This window comes from Macaca fascicularis, chromosome 8, assembly GCF_037993035.2.
Source record: "Macaca fascicularis isolate 582-1 chromosome 8, T2T-MFA8v1.1".
In the NCBI taxonomy this organism is placed as follows: domain Eukaryota; kingdom Metazoa; phylum Chordata; class Mammalia; order Primates; family Cercopithecidae; genus Macaca; species Macaca fascicularis.
This window is the reverse complement of record NC_088382.1, coordinates 117,781,682-117,795,348: the sequence shown is the minus strand read 5'-3', so window position 1 is coordinate 117,795,348 and position 13,667 is coordinate 117,781,682. Positions and strand designations below refer to the sequence as shown.

General features: G+C 38.6%; 1 protein-coding gene across 2 annotated transcripts in view; it reads left to right on the top strand.

Annotated features, from left to right (window-relative positions):
* EIF3E (eukaryotic translation initiation factor 3 subunit E) overlaps positions 1–13,667 on the top strand; it is a 245,498-nt gene that overhangs the window by 177,907 nt on the left and 53,924 nt on the right. The gene's annotated exons all lie outside the window — the stretch shown is intronic.

Sequence of the window (13,667 nt, the reverse complement as noted above, 5' to 3'; positions counted from 1 at the left end):
AAGTATAATTCCATTTGTTTAAAAAGATACATTGGAAGGGTTAATGTCCAGAATACATAAAGAACTTCTACAACTCAACAACAACAACAACAAAATAGCCTGGTTAAAAAATGCGCAAAGGACTTGGACAGACATTTCTCCAAAGATGATATACAGTGCTCACTTTGGCAGCACATATACCAAAGATGATATAAAAATGACCAACAAGCATGTGAAAAGATGCTCAATATCACTAATCATCAGAGAAACACCAATTAAAACCACAATAAGACATCACCTCACAGCCATTTGGATGTCTACCATCCAAAAATAAATACCCAGAAAATAATAAGTGTTGACAAGGATGTGAAGAAATTGGAACCTCTGTGCACTGTCTGTAATAATGTAAGATGGTATGGTCACCATGGAAACAATATGGCAGTTCCTCAAAAAATTAAAAATAAAATTACAATATAGTCCAATGATTTCATTTTTTGATATATTTCCAAAAGAATTCAAAGCTGGATCTGAAAGAGATAGTTGCACACCCATGTTCATTGCAGCATTATTCGCAATAGCCAAGAGATGTAAGAAACACATTGTTCACTGATAGATGAACGGATAAGCAAATTGTGGTATACACACAAGGGAATATTATTCAGCCTTAAAAAAGGGAAGGAGGTTCTGACACATACTACGACATGGATGAACTTGGGGATGTTTTGCTAAATGAAATAAGCTAGTAACAAAATCACAAATACTCTATGATTCCACTATCTAAAATGGTCAATTCATAGAAACAAAAAGTAAACTGGTGGTTGCCAGAAGCTGAGGGGAGGGAGAAATGGACTGTTAACAAAAATGCATTTTTGACTTTTAGCCTCCAGAGCTGTGAGAAAATAAATTTCTGTTGTTTCTACCCACCAAATTTGTGGTACTTTGTTACAACAGCCTCAGGAAGCTAATGCGTAGAGTTTCAGTTCTACAAGATGAAAAGTTCTGAATATGTGTTACATAGCAATATGAATATATTGAACACTATTGGAATGTACACTTAAAAATAGTTTTTGAAACTTGCTAAATTGTATATTTTAAATATGTGCAGTTTATTATATCAATTATACCTCAATAAAGCTGTTTAAAAATATGTTGGTGGCTGGGCACAGTAGCTCATGCCTATAATCCCAGCATTTTAGCATGCCGTGGCAGGAGGATTACTTGAGCTCAGGAGTTCAAGATCAGCCTGGGCAACATAGTGGGACCCCATCTCTACAAAATATTTTTTAAAAACTTAGCCAGGCATGGTGGTGCACATCTGTAGTCCCAGCTTTTTGGGGGACTGAGGTAGGAGAATGACTCGAGCCCAGGAGGTTGAGGCTGCAGTGAGCCAAAACTGTGTCACTGTACTCTAGCCTGGGCAACAGAGCAAGACCCTGTCTCTCTCTCTCTCTCTCTCTATATATATATATATACACACACTCACACACACACACACACACACACACACATATATATGTAACTGTAAACCTAGCAATTGATTAAGAATTAAAACTTCAAAGTCAGACTGCCTGGCCTCAAATTCTAGCTCTACCATCTACTAGTGGTATCATCTTGGATACATTATTTAACTTTGTTTCTTGGCTTTCTCCTCTGTAAAAATAGTGTTTGTAACAGTAATACCTAGATGAGCTAGTATTCATAAAGCAAGGTCTGGTCATAGTCTGTGATAAATAAATGCAATGACCTATCACTCTCAATCTTGACGTATCTCTACAAATACAGATGGTCCCTGACTTACAATGATTCAACTTATGATTTTTTGACTTTACAATGGGTTTATTGGGACATTAATTGCATTTTTGATTTATGATATTTTTGACTTAAGATGGCTTTATCAGAACATACCTCTATTGTAAGTTGGTATTAGTGATTATCTCTAAGTGGCTGTTCCACCAGAGACTTTAATTATGATCTTTTCAGCTTATCTTTTTATTACATACATGTGTGATTTTTATAATAAAAGCTAAGCAAGTTTTTTATACATACAAAGTAAGTCAGATGATCTATCTAGCATAGAAGTTTTTCTCTCTTGGTGATACTAACGAAATGCTATTTGAGCAAACATGGGCCATTTACTATATTTCAGAAGTCCTTCTAATATTATTAGTACTATTATTGAAAAACAGAAAGATACTACATTTATATGAGGAAAACAAAGTTTATAAAACCAGCCTGCAACTGTTGTTATGGTTATTAATCTCCTGAAAATTATGGTTGATAATCTCCTGAAATTTTATAGTAATGTCATTAACTATTAGTCTCACTATGTGTAAACAATAGATTGGGTGATGGAAGAAGTATTTCATATAGATGCCTTATTGATCCATTATTTTTGTAACACTGGAAAGAGCCATGGTAAATTTGGTGTTGATCCTGTTTTTCCCTCCAGACAGGGCCAGCTCTGGCCTGCTCTATCTCTCATTACTGTGATGACGGCTGTATCCAGATGCTAAACACTCCAGGGACACTCCAATGCAGTGTTAAAGACTCTGAACACTTCATCCCCAAAGAATGTAGCATTCCAAGAGAAAACAGGCCTCTTTCTGACACTAGTAAAACTGTGAAGGTGTGTGATAAATCAGGGATCAAAATGAGAGGACACAAATTCTCTGCCCCTTACAGTGAATCCTGCTCTTCTCTTTTCAATAGAGTAACAGTCATATTTAAAAATAATAATAATAAAGCTTGTACAGACACACTAATGGAAACAATGACAAAATATATTCAAACATAATGTGTTACAACAGCTAGAGGCTGCTCTAGATGGGAATCAAAGAATAGATAGCTGGAGATGTAACTAAGGATAAAAACATACGAAATGTCTTGGGCTATTTGAGGGGATTAGTTTTGAGAGGGTGAGCAGGAATAGTTTGTCCTTGGGGCAATGGTTGCTTCTATTTTCTTTCCTTTCATTTTTCCTCGTTTTTCTTCCTTCTTTTCTCCCTCCCTTTCTCCTTCCAGCTCCCACCCTTTCTTCCTTCTTTCCTCTCTTTCTTTTTACAGAAATTTTCATTTCTTTGCTGCCACAAAACAAAGACAAAGGGTGTTGAAAGTACCATTTACTTGACACATCAACGTCCCAAAGTAACATAAATTTTTTAAAATGTAAAATAATAAATGTTATCTATATCCAAGAAAAAAAATGGTGGCCAAAAATTTTTGGCTATAAATTAGAATTCTTTTTTCACTAACAAAATCAAGTGTTTCAATCAAAACTATGTACAAGATTGTTTCTAAAATGACCACTGCCCAAGTTTGCTAACAAAAATGCTAAACAATCTGCTTCAGTACAACAGAAACACATAAATTATGGCCACAAATGTTAATTAAAAATTTCAAAACAATAAGTTTACTTGTTTTGTTAAAGTATTATGTAATCCTTAGCGTTTTTGTTTCTTCTTACTTTTTAATGAGGTGTCATTTATATGAAGTACACAAGTGTGCATCTTGATAAATCTTTCCATAGTCTACAGCCATGTCACCACCAACCAGATCAAGATAGAGAACCCCTCAAAAACAATATTTCCAAGTTTAGGTGTATAAGACTCTCCTGAGGATGTTGTTAAAAATCTATATTCCTAGGTCACAATCCCAGAGGTTCAGTATCAGTGGGTCTAGGGTAGGGTCCCTGAGACTGATTATTTAATAAGCACTTCCACTTAGAGAAACTCTGCCCTAGAAAGAAACCTAACTTAACCCAATGGCTCTAAAAGTTCTATTACTCTCTACTTCAAAGACAATTTATTGGGAAACGTAGGTGCTTTCCTACCGAGGAAGAATGTATATGACATTTGCTATCCCTGTGTAATTTTAACTTTTAGCATTGTTTTTTCTTTCTTCGAGCCAGAGTCTCCCAAATGAAGTTTCCACCAGTCCATAGAAAAATGAAAATTAATAAGACCATAGTGAGTTATTCATAAAGTTAGATGTATCTAAAGGATTGTCATTTATTTTCAGATTATGTTCTTCCTACCTTCAGGACTTTCAAATGCTCTGTGCTGTACAAAATAATTCTAACAGTAAAATGGTATGGCCTTTTTTTTCTTAATAATTCTGAGAAATTAAGAGATAGAAACGCTATGTTGTTCAACTTTGAAAAATCTGGGTTATCAAGCCTTCAGGTCTGCTCCTGAAATTTGAACCAATTGCCACCAGGGGAAGTAGAGTACTACAGCCTGTATGATTTCCACTGTAGGGGCATTTTTTTCTGCCAGAGCATGTCAAATTTAACTGCAGATTTTCTACTATAGTCTTCTGTCACTTAACAATGAGGAGATGAGGATATGTTCTAAGAAATGTGTCCTTAGGCTAGTTCATCACTGTAATAACATCAGCATATACTTACACAAACCTAGACGGTATAGCCTACCACACACTTCTGCTAGATGGTGTAGCCTATTGCTCCTAGGCTACAAACCCACACAGCATGTTACTGTAATGAATACTGCAGGCAGTTGTAACACAATGGTAAGTATCTGTGTATCTAAACATAGAAAAAGTACAGTAAAAATATGTACTATAATCTTAGGGGACCATGATATAGTATATATGGGTTTGTCACTGACCAAACCATCATTACATGGTATATGACTGTACTCCAAGAAACAACCTTAGCTTCTTTTTTCTATATATAAGCAACATATGGTCTCTGTAAGAAACTTTCAAAGAATGGGAAAAATTAAATCAAAACCATCAAACCATTGTTAATGTGTTTTTTTTTTTTCCATTTTTAGTCAGGAATGAAATGAAGATAGAAAGAGAGATAGATTCATTACCACCTGATATTTTTCTTCAGCAGTTTCCAATGTCATTAAAAATCCTTTCTATGCAGTTTGACTGTATAGTGTTTATCTCATGAATACATCATAATTTATTTATTTTTATTTTTTTGAGACTGTCTTATTCTGGCACCTAGGCTGGAGTACAATGGTGCAATCTTGGCTCACTGCAACCTCTGCCTCCCTGGTTCAAGTGATTCTCATGCCTCACCCTCCTGAGTAGCTGAAATTACAGATGTGCACCCCCATGCCCGGCTAATTTATTTTATTTTTAGTAGAGACAGGGTTTCGCCATGTTGGCCAGGCTGATCCCAAACTCCTGGCCTCAAGTGATCCATCCACCACCTTGGCCTCCCAAGGTGCTGGTATTACAGGTGTGAGCCACCATGCTCAGCCTCATAATTTATTTTATTAGCAACCTTTTACAATTTTTAAATTTAGAGGTTATTTCTACTTTGAAAAGAGGTCAGGAGTTCCAGACCAACCTGCCAACATGGTGAAACCCCATCTCTACTAAAAATACAAAAATTAGCTGGGCATGGTGGCAGGTGACTGTAATCCCAGCTACTCAAGAGGCTGAAGCAGGAGAATCGCTTGAACTCAGGAGGCAGAGGTTGCAGTGAGCCGAGACTGCACCACTGCACTCTGGCCTGGGTGGCAAGGGCAAAACTCTGTGTCAAAAAAAAAAAAAAAAAGATGTAGGCTGGGTGTGGTGGCTCATGCTTGTAGTCCCAGAACTTTGGGAGACCAAGGCAGGAGGATCACTTGAGCCCAGGAGTTTGAGACCAGCCTGGGCAGTAAAGTGAGACCCCATCTCTCTCTCTACATATATATTTTAAAAGTAAATAACACTAAAGAGAATATTTTTGTACTCACTTAAAAATAACATTTTGAGTCTATCTTTAAGATAGATGCTTTTTTAAAGGAAACTGATACAAGGGATATAAGGATTTTTTAAGACTTTTGATATATTGTGATTCAATGACCTATTGCTGTATAATAAAATCTCCACAACTCAGTGGCTTTAGAATTACAGTCTTCATGCTGTTCTAAGGGAGTAGTAAAAAATTAAAAAATAATAACAGCCATATATTATGTCTCTGCCTGATGTTGACTGGGGTCACTCATGTAGCCGCATTCAGCTGAAGGCTCAACTGAGGCTGGATGTCTAAGATGACTTCACTCATATATTTGGCACCTTAGCTGGTATATTAGTCAGTTCTTGTACTGCTGTAAAGAAATACCTGAGACTGGGTAATTTATAAAGAAAAGAGTTGGCCCACAGTTCTGCAGGCTGTACAGGAAGCATAGCAGCTTTGGCTTCTGAGGAGACCTCAGGAAACGTACAATCATGGCAGAAAGTGAAGAGAAAGCTGGTACTTCCCATGGCTGGGAGCAGGAGGAAGGGTTGGAGGGAGGTGCTATCTACTTTTAAACAACCAGATCTCATGAGAACTCACTTACTATTCAGTATCAAGGGGGTAATGGTGGAAAACTGTTCATGAGAACTCTGCCCCCATAATCCAGCCACCTCCCACCAGGCCCCACCTCCAACACTGGGGGTTACAATTCAACATGATACTTAGGCAGGGACAAAGATCCAAACCACATCAACTAGGATGTTTGGAAGAGCTGGGAGATGACTTGGCCTCACTCTGCATAGACTGTCATAATTCAGTAGTCTAGCCTGAACTTATCTATAGGGCAGCTGGATTCCATGAAAATAAACTTAGAAGCTGCCAGGCTTCTCAAGACCCAGACCTAGAAGTCAAAGCAAGTCATGGAGCCAGCCCATATTTAGGGGGAAGAGAAGTAGACTCTACTTTTTAGTGGAGAAGCTACAGATTCACGTTGCAGAAGGAGACTGAGGTAAGAAGAATTGTGATCATCTTTGGAACTAATCGACCATATATCACCATATTATTATTTTATATATCACCAATTTACAATAAAAAAGTGTATGCAACATATACTTCCATCAGATTGCCACGAATTAAAAAGTGTCAGCAAGGATATGCAGCAACAATAACTCTTATATACTCCTGGAAAGAGTGTAATCTTGAATGCCCACTTTAGAAAGCAGTTTGGTATTAATCACCAAAGTTCATAGGTATATACCTGAAAAAATGGGTGCACGGGTAAACTAGAATATATGTACAAGAAGGTTCATAGCATCATCATTCATAGCTCAGTATAGCCCAAAACTAGAAACCCTAAACTTCATCGAGTCTAAAATAGATTTTGTGGAAATGTGAAATATTATAAAGCAGTGAAAATGAACAAACAATACACTCAGCAACATGAATGAATCCTTTATACATAATGTTGAACATAAAATCCAAGTCACAAAAGGATGGATACAGTGTGTTTTCATTTATGTGAAGTTCACAAACAAGCAAAAAGGAACTATGTTGTTTAGGGATGCAAACAAATAATACAACTATAAAGGAAAAAAGAGAAATTGTTACCGTTTCAAAGCTAGAATAGGAGTTTGCCCCAGTGAGGATGAAGGAGGATAGAGAGGAGAATCTAGGCAGAGGAAACAGCGTAACTGGATGATTGGAGCTGTTTAAATTTAAGGAAATTAAAGGAAGCCCGTGCACAAAAGGAAGAACAGGAACTTACAGGCCAATTTAAGGATTTTCAGGTTTCATGCTAAGAACAACAAAAAGGCCATTGATTGGTTTTAAGCAGAGGATAATATAATCAGGTTTCCATTTTCAAAGGGTAATTTTGTCTATTGTGTGTAAATTGATTAGAGAAAGTCAAGAGTGGATACAGGGATATAGTTAGGAATCTATTTGCAGTGGCTTCAGGTGAGAGATGATATGGCTTCAACTGGTGCAGTGACTGGAAAAGGTGAGAAAAGAATAAATCTGAGATAAACTTGGAAGGTGGAATTGACAAGAGCTGATGCTTGGCAATTAAAAAAAAAAAACAGATTGAGTTAGAGTGACTTTTATCTTCTGGCATGATCAACAGGGTGCCGTTAATCAAGAAAGGGAACACTAGTGGAGGGCTGAACCTTGATTTTGGATTCCTGGGAGACATGAAATTGCAGATGTTACCGAATAAGTTGAATAAATGATCTGGAGCTCAGATGAGGTGCTTGAGTCAGAAAGAGGAATTTGGGATTCATCAGCACTGACACTGATATATATATATTTTAATATATACATATCAATATATCAAGACACTGATATATCTTTTAATATACCATGGCAGTAGATGAAATGGGGCATAGCTGAAATACCAGGAGAGGTAAAATGACTCAGAAAGGACAGGTAGAAGCAAGAAGCAGCGAATATATTAAAACTCTATGCATAAGGTACTGTGTTTGATGCTGGGGACACAAGGATGAATAAGATATGGACCCTACTTTACTGCCAAGTAGAGGAGATGGACACTTTAGCATATTACATCTATCTTACTTGGTAAATGACAGAGTAAAGATAAGTACAAGATGCTGTGGGAACTCAGAGAAGGGCAGTGAAGCCTGGAAAGTCCAGTAAGAATTATCCAGAAGAAGAAAGGTGGGAAATGCAATCCAGGCAGACATAATAAGACACAGAAGCACTGAGGCTTGAAAGAATATCATGTATGTACACGATTGCAAGCAGACCAGTATTATTAATGTACAGAGTTTGAAGGCTAAGTGACGGGACATCAGAGCAAAGAGGCAGAAAGACCCCAGTCATGGGCACCTTGGATGCCTTGCCAAAGAACTTAGGATTGAATCAGTAGGAATACAAGTGACATGGTCATATTTGCATATTAGAAAGATTACTTAAACTGTGAGTGAGGGGTGAGGGTAAACTGAACACAGCTGAACTGGTTAGGAAAACAATAAGTGGCCGAATAGTGGGTGCTGATAGGGACATAGGAGAAATACATTTGATAAATATTTAGGACTGTTCTTTAACTCCAAGAGCCTTTCTGGAAGGTCATAAATGTTCATTTCTAGTTTGTCCCAGTTTTAAAAGCAGTTGACTGGTATTTGGGGGAGATGGCGGTGGCCCAAGTTGTCAATCTCTGAATTCCTACACACCACCCCCCCCCCCACACACACACACAGAGCAACTAGATAGCAAAGCCAAAATGCCTAAGCAACATTTACAATAAAGCTAGGGGACCTCGAAATACAAGCAGGTGGTGGTAACCCCCCAACAGTCACAGACTATCAGGGTCTGTGCAGGAGGAAGAAGGTAGCCATGAAGCTGAGGACCGAGATCGCTGCCAGCAGGGGAGAGCAGGTGCGAGCAGAAGCCTCGGCAGCCATGGGCTTGAGGGCCACTGCTCAGAGCAGCCGGATAGGAGAGAGCACATTGTCCTCTTGGCCAGGGTGGTGCTCCTGCTGGCGGACTGCAGGCACCGGAGCAGTCCAGCCTGCCTGTAACTCCAAAACCTGTGACTCACCGCTGCTCCCTCCCGTCTGGGACACAGCCCCACACTGAGAAGAATCTGCTGCAAACAATCCAAAGCAGCACTGGGACAAATGGGATAAAGAAAAGTAAAGGTCCAGTGGAGAGGGCTTAGGGTCAGGGAATCCCAGAAAGCAAGCCACTGACGCTTTGACCACTGTGCAAAAACAACAGAAGTGGGAGCTTCTTAAAGTCAGAAAAGATTTCCTCCATTCCATCCCATTGTAAAATTTTGGGAAAAATAGAACTGAACACCAGGAGAGTATGGAGAGAAAATCCCATATACAATTATTATTTAAAAAAAAAAAAAAAGAAGCAAATAAACATCTACAGACAAGGAATGTAGGCCAGGAAGATGTGCCCACAAAACAGTTCAAAATAGTAACTTCACATTTTATAACAAGTCTAAGAACATTAAGAAAATTATTCAAGATTTTGAATAATGGTGTTTTGTGGAAGAATGTGTTCACTGGGTAACTCATAAGTTGCAATCAGAGAAGCTCAGCATTGAGGTGACAAAACAACAAAGAATTAGAGATAAAAGGAAAAATATTTCCAACACAAAGATGAAATGAAAAGGAATACCAGAGAAAAGAAACACAGGAGATAATATACCTTAAAAGAAATAGGAAGTGGCCAGGCACGGTGGCTCACGCCTGTAATCCCAGCACTTTGGGAGGCTGAGACGGGCAGATCACTTGAGGTCAGGAGTTCAAAACCAGCCTGGCCAACATGGAGAAACTTTGTCTCTTCCGGAAAAATGTAAATTAGCTGGGCTTCCTGGCACACATCTGTAGTCCCAGCTACTCGGGAGACTAAGGCAGGAGAACTGCTTGAGTCCAGGAGGTGGAGGTTGCAGTGAGCTGAGATTCCCCCACTGCACTGGGTGACACGGCAAGACTCCATCTAAAAAAAAAAAAGAAAAGAAAAGAAAGAAAGGAAGTAAAAAAGGAAATTTAAAAGTCATATTTTTAAAAATAAAAAAGAAATGAAGAGATAGAGACTATTCTTGAAGCTAGTAGTCTAGATAAACCTTTTCCAGCAGCTACAGACAGAGCTCTGCTTTGTATCTGCCACTGCCTTAAAATCATCCTCTTAGGCATCTTTGTATCTCTGTGACTTCACTTAATTCTTGTCACATGACAAGAAGGTGATGAGAAACTAGGGGAGCCATTCTACATAGGAAAGTCAGGGAAGACTTCTCTAACCGTATTCATAGTCTTACATTATCAGGTTAGTTTGATAATAATGTTAAAATATTCAAGCACCCATGAATCCCAGTTGTTCCCCTGTGAACTAACTACAGGCCTCCTTTCCTTTTTCTTTATTTCGTCCAAAAGGTACATGGGGGTATAGTTACAAATACACCTAATTCCAGACCTCGTAGAACTCATAGTTTAGTGGAAGGGACAGATGGGTAAACAGGTAAGTAAACACAACATGACAAAGGGCATACCACAACTTTGAACAGTATTACTGTTCTCGTTGTTAACTCTTCTGCCTTGGGCCTCTGAAGTCCCTGGAAAACCCTGTTTTCCTGTTTGAATTCCAGGCTGAATATCTGCCTGGCTCCCTACATCATCTCAATATTTAGTTTCTATTTTTTGGCTAGATCAGTAACTTGACTTGCATGCAATACTAGCTTAATTCCCTCATAGTCAGTTGATTACAGCATTGGCTTGAGATACATGACTTAATGTAACAAGACAATTTTATTTTAAAATTACTTTCTTAAAGAGCCTGTATTTTTTGCATCAAATATTTTAAATAAATGCTAAATAAGATTTTGGCCAGATAATTTAAACTGGCTATTAGCCAAGAGAATGCATTCACTGGGTAACTGTCATTATTAGAAATCTATGCTGCATTTCAGTATCACTGTATTTCTATCATTAAACACAATCACGAACCACTTGGTCTGGTAATCAGGCAGGGAGTGTTTATCTGTACTGCAGGCATTTTTAAAGACAGATAACACAGACAGAATATTCTATAAGAGACACACAAAATTAGAAGTATTTAAACAAATACATACGTATTTAAATTATGTTCTGAACTGGCTAGTGGTTTATATTAGCTTGTCAACTCTTCTAGCTTTACCACAATTCTTTTAGATTCCTCTGAGATACTCCCAATTACTGGAAATTGCTACCTTCCCACAAAGAATGGGGTAGCCACATTCCAGGGTCTAGTGTTAGGGACAGATGAGAAAGAACAGTGACGGTTCCCCTTTCCCAATATCCTTCACTTCACATATTACGAGGCCTCAGAACTAGAGTAAAATTGACTGTCAATCCTAGCTTTATATGAGGTGGTAAGTGAAGAAAGAAGGGGATTAAAGTTCTCCAAAGGCATCTTCTCTCCAAGTGATTCTTTAATAAGGATGACAGCAGGATTGAGGCTTCTGGAAATTCTCACACAAGCATTAGGTGTAATCATAGGAAGTTCCAGTAAGGTCCCTAAAGAGCAAGAGAATAAGGTCAGGAAAAAGTCATCTTCTGAAGATACATACTTCAAGAAACAATAATTATTTTACAAAAAGACACAGAAAACACTTAGATGTAAGATACGTATATATTTTAATCTAATTAAACTACTCCATTAATACTTCATAATGCATCTCTATGGTCACACTTACCACACTGCAGCAGAATTCTAAGTTTTTACCTATCTGTCCCTTCTACCTACCTGTGAGTTCCTTTACATAGGGACAGTATTTTAGTCATTTTTGTTTTGTTTTGTTTTACCCTCAGAATCTAGCACTCTGTCTGGCTCAGAAGAGGGATGAAGAAAATGTGTGTTGACTAAATGAGCTGGGAATATAACGAAAGAAGGCAGACATTGAATTGTAATAGGCATCTGCATGTAGTATACAGGAAAGGTTATTTGATTAAAATGTTAACGCTATTTAGAAATATCTGAGACATATGGAATCAGCAGATATGAACATTCTGATTGCTAAAATGTGTGCACCACAGTAGTGGTAGGTATTCACTAGACTATTCCAAAACATAAGCCAATTTCTTTCAAGAACACATAGTTCTAGATATCTAGGTTTTGTGCACATTCATTTCTAGAGCATTTACATTTGTTAAATACCTTTTCTTTTCTTTTCTTTTTTTGTTTTGAGATGGAGTCTTGTTCTGTCACCCAGGTTGGAGCGCAGTGGCATGATCTCGGGTCACTGCAACCTCCGCCTCCCGGGTTCAAGTGATTCTCCTGCCTCAGCCTCCTGAGTAGCTGGGACTACAGGCACACGCCAACACGCCCAGCTAATTTTTGTATTGTTAGTAGAGACGGAGTTTCAATATGTTGGCCAGGCCAGTCTCGAACTCCTGACCTAGTGATCTGCCTGCCTTGGCCTCTCAAAGTGCTGCGATTACAGGCGTGAGCCACCATACCTGGCCTACTGAATACCTTTTATGTGCCAGGTACTGAGATGGGAACTGGAACTATAATAACAGATATTCATAGTCTTTGTTATCAAGATGTTTAGTAGGAGGAAACAACAATAACAAAAAAGGTGAACGAAAGTGTCATAGGCTCTGAGGCCAGATACCATGGCTCGCGCCTGTAGTCCTAGCACTTTTAGACACCAAGGCAGGCAGATCACTTGAGCCCAGGAGTTTGAGACCAGCCTGGGCAATATGGCAAAACTCCTTCTCTGCAAAAAAAATATAAAAATTAGCTGGGTATGGTGGTGCGCGTCTATAGTCCCAGCTACTCGGGACGCTGGAGTGCGAGGGTCACCTGAGCCCAAGGGGGCCCAGGCTGCAATGAGCTGTGATTGTGCCACTGCACTCCAGCCTGGGCAACAGAGTGAAACTCCATCTCAAAAAATAATAATAATAATAATGTTATAGACTCTGAGATAAAAGTTCACTGCCAGCAGAGAGTGGTAGGGAAATAGAGAATAAAAAGATGCTTCATCCAAATCTTAAAATATGACAAGGTAATCAACAGGGTGAGGACAGAAGAGCATTTTAGACTGAAGAAGCTTTATTGAAGAAACAATAAACTTGGTGGCTTACTTGAGCAGAGCTTACTGTGGAAGGAGTGTAGGGTTCTGGAGAGATGAGGTTCCAAGGAACTTTATTTCATGGGCTAAGAAGTTTTGACTTCATATTACACAAAATCGGAAGTGACAGAGTATATTAAATTGCTAGGGCCACCATAACCAAGTACCACAGACTGGTTTGGTTTAATAACAGAAATTTATTTTATCACAATTCTGGAGGCTGGAAGTCCAAGATAAAGGTGTTGATAGGGTTGTTTCTTCCAAGGCCTCTCCTTGGCTTATAGATGTCCATCTTCTCCCTGTGTCTTCACATGGTCTTTACTCTGTACATATCTGTGTCTTAATCTCCTCTTCTTATTAGGACATTAGTTATATTGGATTAGGGCCCACCCCAATAATCTCATTTTAACT